The sequence below is a fragment of the Olea europaea genome, chromosome 13, assembly GCF_002742605.1.
Source record: "Olea europaea var. sylvestris chromosome 13, O_europaea_v1, whole genome shotgun sequence".
Classification (NCBI taxonomy): domain Eukaryota; kingdom Viridiplantae; phylum Streptophyta; class Magnoliopsida; order Lamiales; family Oleaceae; genus Olea; species Olea europaea.
In genome coordinates, this window is record NC_036249.1 from 24218671 (window position 1) to 24228572 (window position 9902).

The following is a 9902-nucleotide window of genomic DNA, read 5'->3' on the forward strand; positions in this document are numbered from 1 at the left end:
TATTTTCCAATTAAATCACGTGAAAATAAAGAAACAATATTTTTCAAAAAATTCACCATAATTTGGGGCACAAAATCTAACAGTTGTGTCTCAATATTTCGAGAAGTACAAAGTAACTCTTTCTCATCCTACACCATCAACGTCAATAAACCCCGTGACACATTAATAAGAGGGTTTATTGAAATGCCAATAAATCCCCTTGTTAGAGAGGTCGGCCCAAAATAATAGGCATTCCTCAATCCTTGGGCATGTCTTGGGCATATTAGCAACCTGGGGTTTTGATACTCAATCAAAGTGAACGATGATGTAAATCGATATCGAATAATCAACACCATAGTGCTTGGATCAATCCAGAAACAATCAATTCACTTAGGATGTCCCATCAGTGAGTTAGCCCATTTGTTGTTTAGGTTTGGATTGTGATATATGAGTTGGCCACTTTATGCGGTTTTGTCTTTAGTCTATTTGGTAACTTGGCCCAATTGGAGGGGACCTAATTGGCTTAGCTATGTATCCATTTCCTTCTTCATTTGATAGCCATGTGTTAATGTGGCATTGTGGAGAGAAAATTTGAGGCAGCCGACTTGGGGGAAATGTGAGTTCAACCATTGCTTCTTCTATCATGCCCTTCCTTTGTAGGTGCACATTAATCACCATAGTGCTATCCTTTGTGGGTGTTGGATAGAGGGAAACTAAGTGCAAAGTTGTGGGTCAAGCGTCGTAGCCTCGGTTGGTATTCATTTTGATGGTTTTTCTGATTCCGGATTCAAAATTCCTCGGAGTTTCTGTTAACAACAACTGCAAAGTCATTGGGAAAAAAATTTCCCAACTTTCATCATTAGATCTTCCATCAGCCCTCTGGCTTTTTCATTCATTGGTATGTCAACTAAATAGTAATATTTGATGGCGTTGCTTCACCAAGTCCCAAACGCTTGAAGATGGAAAGAGGCATGTGCTCTTGAGTCAACCTACTGTCTATTTTCGTTGTCCATCAAATTAATTCATGAAATGTCATCAATAATTATATATTATCTCATATTTATCTTCTTTAACTTCACTACTAACCATTAAATTGACGATGTGTCAAGAATTAATTGGATGGACAACAAATCTCAACTTTATTCTCTTCACCATCCCATTGGTCTTTACGCCCTGTATTTGGACGGAAACTCGTAGACATTTTGGCTCATCCAAAAAAGAATTGCTCAGATTTTTACTCGGTTTGGAAAGCATGATAATTGGAACAAGTTCCTACGTAAACTCTAACTCTAGTGCTTTCTTGAGCCAATAGTCTGAACACAATTTTCTACCAAGATCGTATCTACGTGATTTAATTCCCTTTTTTAAATAGAAAAATTCAACTATCTTCTAATGGACAAAGTGAAAATTGATCCTACTAACGTTTCATTTAAAAAGTTTTGCTCTTGGTCAAAAGACTAAGCTATCTTTATTCAAAGTAATCATAAATATGCTCTTTGCACTTGCCTATCTTTATGAGATCGACGAGTTCACGCTCAAGTACACCTTAACGAGTACACTATGCACTATTTCCTCCTGTCCTTTGTCAATAATATATNTCATTGGTATGTCAACTAAATAGTAATATTTGATGGCGTTGCTTCACCAAGTCCCAAACGCTTGAAGATGGAAAGAGGCATGTACTCTCGAGTCAACCTACTGTCTATTTTCGTTGTCCATCAAATTAATTCTTGACATTTCATAAATAATTATATATTATCTCATATTTACTTTCATTAACTTCACTACTAACCATTAAATTGATGATGTATCAAAAATTAATTGGATGGACAACAACATTAGATAACAAATCTCAACTCTATTCTCTTGACCATCCCATTGTTCTTTACGCCCCTATCGTTGGATGGAAACTCAGAGACATTTTGGCTCGTCCAAAAAAGAATTGCCCAGATTTTAACTCGATTGGGAATGCATGATAATTGGAACAAGTTCCTACGTAAACTCTAAATCTAGTGCTTTCTTGAGCCAATATAGTCTGAACACAATTTTCTGCCACTAAGATCGCATCTACGTCATTTAATTCCCTTTTTAAATAGGAAATTTTTCAAAATAACTATCTTCTAATGGACAAAGTGTAAAATGACCCAAATAACGTTTCATTTAAAAAGTTTTGCTCTTGGTCAAAAGAATAAGCTTTCTTTATTCAAATTAATCATAAATATGCTCTTTGCACTTGCCTATCTTCATGAGATCGACGAGTTCACGCTCAAGTACACCTTAACGAGTACACTATGCACTATTTCCTCCTGTCCTTTGTCAATAATATATTGACAATGACAACAAAGATAATTCACTTTTACTAATTTTTATTTATCTGCACAAGTATTTTTCTTGTTATTTTGCACGGTTAGCATGTTCGAAAGTCTGTTTCAGTCTAAAGATAATTTTCTTTTCAAAATAACTAAAATCAACGAAGCCCGTAAAAGCATGCGAGAGGGATTTCAAAAAGTTGGGATATAATACACTAACTTTTAAAAGAGCGGCTTTCAGTGATTGAGTCGAAGTACAAAATGTTGTAAATTAGTTCGTAGATAACATAGAAAACAAACTTCCATATCAAAAGTCTACAAATTCATGATATCACTAAATATATATATATTCATGGTAATAATCATTCTAAACATTTGGGTTTAGAAGAATTATCCCAGCTATGTCATTAATTTTGACTCTGAACATCTTATATTTGTTCTTGAATCATACCCAACTTTTCTTTGATATGCTCTAAACTAGTGACTCGATGAGTGAGTGGGCACGAAGAAACCAAAACTTAATCCAAGAATGAAACATTAGAAAATAGTTCATTGCCCTCGTCGTTCTCAACAAGATTGACAAGGATGATAATTGATAACTACACATTGATGAGCTTAACAAGTACATTATACTGGAAATTATTATTATTATTATTATTTTTCACAAGTCATTCTGACTTGCTATTTTGCACGGTTAACACAGTAAAGGAAATTTGCTTTTAACAAAGATAATTTTCCTCATAAAAGGTCAAGATTTTTGTTGGTTATACTTGACGAAAAAACACAATTCGTTAGCGGATTGTGATAACATGTTTGCCTTAGAAAGTACCAAAGAGCAAAATATATATTATAAACAGTCGATGACAAATATTTTGTTTTCCATATTCTTTAAGTTGTTAATTTGAACAACCAAAATGGAGCCTTTACTTGTTAAAAAGGCTATTAACAACTATATTCTTTTTAACAGTCAATGTTAAATATATATTACTAGCAACAAAAAATTTAATTGTATGAATCTTAAGTTTTGTCGTTGAATTTCTTATTATTTCATCTTTAACTTGTCATAAAAATTACGCAAGGTTATTAAAAAAATAATTTTTTTTTATTACAATTAGCAATGAATTTATATTATTGAGTAATAAAAATAATATTTTTCAAATGTGATAATACATTAAAATGACATTCATATCAATAGAATTAAAATGCTCATGCCATCAATTATCAAAAAAGGAAATTGGTAACCTCATTAATGAGAATGTATATAACTTTTGACTTGAATATTTTGAAACGGCCATTTAAAACCTGAAGTAAAAATCAAGAATAATTAATATTGGCTATTGATTATCTTTAGTTAAATGCTACTAATAAATGAACATTCAAGAAAACTCTAGCAAATTAAAAGTTAAACGTACAGAAATGCACTTGATGATATTAGAGACTAAACATGTCTAAATATTATAATAATCTCACGTATAAATAGCCCAAGTCAGTGCCGGCCCTAAGAATTTGGAGGCCTTAAGCGAAAAATTATTTTGAGGCCCTGCAAGAAATAACCAAATAACAATTAGAAAATTGATCGTGTACCCTTAAGATTTAGTCAAAAGTAAAATTTCAAAATCTGCATAACAAGAAAAAATCCAAGCGCTACAACCATAATATAGCCAGAAGTACCTCGGTATCTGCTCTCAATCATCCCACATGAAATAAGAAGAATGTGAAAATGTTTCTATTAATGGGAAAGAATGCCTGATACCAAACAGTATATGCCATGCCAAAAATGAATTTTGGTTACATATCTTTAGATATACTCAAGGATTGGATAGCAGGACATCTGAAGCAGCATCTTAAGATAACATTTCATCACACATAAAACAAAGAGCATGCTGGGTTAAGCTTAATAAGTCTATTTATAAGTTAAGTAAATAACTAAGTTTTAATATAACTAAGGGTGTATTTGATTATATTTATTTTCCATGGAAAATATCAGTTTTTCACCCAAATTCCTACTTTGAGTGTTTGATTGCTATTTTTTCCATGAAAAATATTTTTCAATTTTTGAAAATATGCCTAATTTTCCTTATTTTTAAGGAAAACATTTTCCTTGGATAGAGATGATTTTTATTTTCCATAAAAGATGGAAAACATTTTCTTTTCTAGGTGATATTTTCCATACCAATCAAACACGCTCTAATATTTACTATTGGTCAAAGCTGAAAATAAGTCTTTAAATTTGAGCATACAAAATGAGTTACTAATATCAATAATTTTTCTTACTGGTTAAAGCTAAAAATAAGTCACTTATTTTGAGAGTATGGTAAGAGTTATTTTTAAATAACTAACTTATTTTACTTAAACATAACATATCTAAATATATCTGGAAAACATTAAGTAAATTTTGCTTTTTATGAAGAAAAAAATTAAAATTAAAATTAACATGCTCTAAAATGCAATCAATAATCAGTATTCACGAAGAAACACTACTGGGAGACGGTAATCGGGGTTAGGAATGATAGTCTCTTTCTTAACTTCCCTTCCAAGCCGTAAAATATCAAAATTTATTCCAAATTTAAATTTGTATATGCTTAATTCATTATTAAAAAACTGGATTTTCAATTCCAATAAACATATTAGGAAAACATAAAAGTTTTTGGGGAGGCCGAGAGGAGATTTGGAAATTCTAAAATCTGATTCTCTGAATTGAAGAAGACGATTGCGATGGCAACGGGGCGGGTTCGGGACAGGGCACCCCGCCCTGTCCCACCCAGTTTGGCCAAAACCCCACTCCTAGACGGGGCGGGGACGGGGCCCCGTTTGTTGCCCCGTTTTATTTTTTTTTACATTTTTAAAGTTTTGAATTATGTTATTATTAGATAATAAAATACAAATTCAAAATGGATTTTTAATGGGTGAATTGTCTAGAAATAAAATTATTTTTAATTTTTTTCATCACGGGGCGGGTTCGGGGTGGGACACGCCCCGTGCCCCGCGACGGGGCACCCTGCCTTGCCCCACCCCGCCACGCTAACCCGTTCGATGAGGGTTTTTTTGCCCCATTCAAGACGGGGCCCAAATGGAGCGAGATAAATTGCCATCCCTAGAAGATGACATACCTTTTGGTCGAATCGTCCCTTCAATTTCTAGATTTCCTTCCCATCACTTCAATTTCCTTTGTGTCCTTTCAATTTCCTGAAGGCTGAAGGGCTTAAGTTTCTACTGGACAACCTGGACTACTCACTTCTGGACTCGAACAGCTTGCTGAAACATGGACAGATGCTTAAATTTTGAAGCCCTGAACCCAAGCCACATTTTTTAAAGCCCTAGGCAGTTGCGTAGGTGTCTTGGCCCCAGGCTGGCCCTGGCCCAAGTTCATAAGCATTTTCCCACACGATCCATTTTCTATACATCTCCTAAGAAGTTATATTTTTCGTAAATATATAAATTATGGAATTCAAAGTAGTATCCTTAAAAGAATTATTCGTATTCTTTATGGTTGTATGCATGGTAACATTTGCTGTGCCAAGGTCAATTCATGTTGCGGTCGCACCCAGTTCGCAATTTTCCACTGTTAGGGCACTAAGAGATGCAGTACTGATGATGGAAGATTTTTCGCCATGCTTGGAAACTCTACAATGTATCGAAGCAGGTTGCAAAGAGGAGATCTTTGTAGCACTGTTCAGACTTCCTCTGGACAGCGCTTGCTGCGAACTTGTTAAACAAATAGCCGAAATCTGCTTGCCAGAAGGGTTTCCTTTAATTCATGCATTTTTGCTCGTCGCTCTTGAAAACTGCATCATAGCCTTTGCACCACCAACCGGCATTTGAAGAAGTAGCTATATATATATAGTTGAAGGGATGACAAGATTTGGACAATCAAGGACTACTTGAATTTTGCTTGTTTAAGTCTAATCATGGAGAAAGAAAAATGAAAAACTCAGTTGTGAAACCTTTTAAAATTTGGTTTTAGCCGTTTAGCGAAGAATAGTTAGAACATCTTGTGATTTGAACGAAGAATTTCAATAACTTTCCCGGATTGTCTTTTAATATTTTTGAAGAAATCCAGTTAACAAATCTATAAATCGTTATACATTAATGGTAACATAAGTCATTTATCTTACACTTGGAGAGTTGGATTAGCTCCCCAAAACCTCTTCAAAAAGCTTTTCTTGAATTTCTTTAAGGACTTCACTTAGTAGCCCATCCAAAAAGGACGTAGTTGTGTCTTAATATTTCCAGAAGCACAAAGTACCTCTTTCTCATCCTGCACCATCAATGTCAATAAACCCCATGACAAACCAATTAGAGGGATTATTGACATGCCAATAAATCCCCTCGTTAAAGAGGCGGCCCAAAATAATAGGCGTCTCTCAATCCTTGGGCATGTCTTGGACATATTAACAACCATTGGGTTTTGATACCAAATAAAACTGAACGATGATTTAAATCGATATCGAATAATCGATACCATAGTGCTTGGCTCGATCCAGAATCAACCAATTCACTTAGGATGTCCCATCAGTGAGTTAGCCCATTTGTTGTTTAGGTTTGGATTGTGATATGTGAATTAGCCCCTCTGTGTTGGTTCTGTCTTTAGTCTATTTGGTTACTTGGCCCAATTGCTTACCTTTCAGCCCAATTGGAGGTGACCTATGGGAGAAAACCATATATGCATCTAAAAAAAAAAAAAAAAAAGAATTCCATATATACTATATCTTCTATAATATGTCTAGAAATACTAATTAAGGCAAAAAGTTAAATCATAAATACCACCTCCCTAATTTTCCTCCCACCATCTCTTTGTAATTGATATCTAAAATACAGAGCACATGTTACGGTTATTAATGACATTCCCAAAACATTAGCAATAATATGAAAAAAAAAAATTAAATTAAATTTTGACAATTGTAATGAGAATTTGATGAACAAGTTTTCGATTGGAGCATCAAATTAATGTTCGATCTTGTTCACTCGCTTCACAGATTTTGGATTTTTATTACTACTCTAATACTTCATAATCCCAAGTAATACATATTAGCTGCAAAACTTATGTACTCACTGAATTTTGAAAATATATTTTTCTACTATTTTACACCATATGGCTTCTCTGAGAATTTGTGAAGAACAAGTATTACATTCCTCGATAAATAACATATTTTTGGGTGAGAATAAATAAGCACAACGTGATTCAACAATAATTCATATCATGAATCTGAGCCCTTTGTTTCACTTGTGTATTCTATTCTATATGTATGGTTACTCCATTGATAGGACGTTCACCCAACTTGCTATGAAACAAGAAAACCCATTTCGAAATAATGCGATGCATTCAATAAAGATGAAGGTAATGTCTTTATATTTTTATGACCCGTGAGTTTATTAAAAATTATCTGATTCAACGAAGAAACATGATAACATATATGATATCTACTATGTAGTTTATATGTAACATTTTATTACAAGCTTTCTTAGATATGGATATATTGTCGTTAGAATTTCTAAAATACATGTATTGCACTATGATTTCATGTAAATGTTAACTTTCTCCATTACATTGAACACATGTATCTCCCTCAACAAATTAACTGTATCAAGTCTTTGACACTAATACAACGCACTTAGTAGATTAGAGAGAGTTGACTTGCACTTGCAAGTAGTTCGAGATTGATGGGGTTCCGTGTCCACATTCACTAGTTGTTATTAGGGCGAATGGAGAATAACCCTACAAATATTGTTCTCATTACCATTCAAAGGAATCTTATGTTGACATGTACACCGGTAGCATTGTTCCACTCATTGAGGCCTAAGAATACAAGGAGACAAACAAGGGAGAGCGCATACAACCAACAAGATGTGGACGATATGGTAGAAAGGGGCACAACAGAAGAACACGTAAGCAGGCTCGACCACTAAGTCATGTGCAAAAATGTAATTTTGATTCAAGCGTCAACAGAAATAACGAATAGGTACACAATGTGTTAATCGTATGATGTTAGATTTATTTATTCCTTTACATACTTGGCGATTGATGTAGGTGAATAAGTATATTCAAGAAAATAATAAAATTGATGGATGAAGTGTTGTAATTTGATCTAGATGTTATAATGTATTAGAATTGTTTCATGTAATCGTTCCTAATTTCAGATTGTGTGAGACTACATACTTCACATGATCATGATGTGATGAAATCCCCATTCTAACTAGAAATTTATATAGTTGTTTTACCGTAGATTCCATCTTTTGTAGCAGCTATTTTTAGTTATATAAACTTACTGGTGGTTTTTGCATTTATTTTCATGATATCCAAAAATTTGTCCTTGGTCTACCATAGATTCCATTCTATTTTGCAGATGTTTATATGGGTTGCATAAGTGGTGTTGAATAAATAACTGTTATTCACACCAGATCAATATTGAGGCTTCATCTACTGATACAAATGCTAAAAACAATATGTACTTTTTGTCCAGGCCATTTCATCAATGAAAAGCTCAGTAGGGTCACTTGAACGGTGAAAAACTATTATTTTCATCTAAAAGCACCTCTTAAGTCAGTTAAATTTGGATTTTTAAGCTGACATTCCTAAGCAGTATGTGTTATTTTACAAGTGCTTAAATCAAGCTCTGTAGTCTCTATTTGCCTCTTAGAAATTTTCTTCGTGTGGGACTTCTTAACTTCAACTGTAGAGGCGTGTGGGCCACACGCCTTGAAAGCTCTATCTTTTGTGTTTCTTCAATAATTTTTCTTCTTGTTGGAACACAGAGGTGAACAAATACTTGTGATGTCATTTTCGATTTCTATAATCAAGTGAAGCATGTAATATGGCTGATTTTTTTGATTTTGAGGATGGAATAGAGTTTGTCTCATTCTTTATTAGGGTTTATATAGAGAAGAAAAAACCCCCAAATTCCGAAATTGGAGCTTGTAGAGAGGATTTTTGGGCAGAAAATATGGACGAAATGCAAACTGAGATATGAATTATAGTGATCTTTGAAATGGATTGAAGTCTTTGATTTTAAGCCTGAAATTTTTTTATTTAATGTTATAATGAAGAAACGTGAGTTTGGGGATTATTGGGCAACAATTGTGGATGGTAATGAGGTTTGACTGCAGCAATGATTTTAGCTTTAAGCTGTATTAATTATAGGAGTGAGGATATTTTGTATTTATCATTTATACTTCATATATTCAAGTATTTTTGGAATAAAAAACTTTGCAATGTAAAAATTGAATTTTTTTTCTAGTTTTAATGTATGTGGTGAAATTTCCACGGTGACCTAATTAGCTTGGCTATATATCCATTTCCTTCTTCATTTGGCAGCCGTGTGTTTAATATGGCATTGTAAAGAGAAAATTTGAGGCAGCCGACTTGTATGATATGTAAGTTCAATCATAGCTTCTTCTATTATGCCCTTCCTTTATAGGAGCACAAGTGCTATCCTTTGTGGGCAGGGATTCATTCAGGATTGGATTCAATACCAGACTACAAAATTTCAGAACGAACTACAACGCGAAAAAAAAAATACCAGTAAAAAATTTGTTTTCACAAACAAACAACAAAAAAAAGAATACCTTAAGAAAGATTTTTTGGCCTTTTGGGGGGGGGGGGGGGGGGGGGGGACA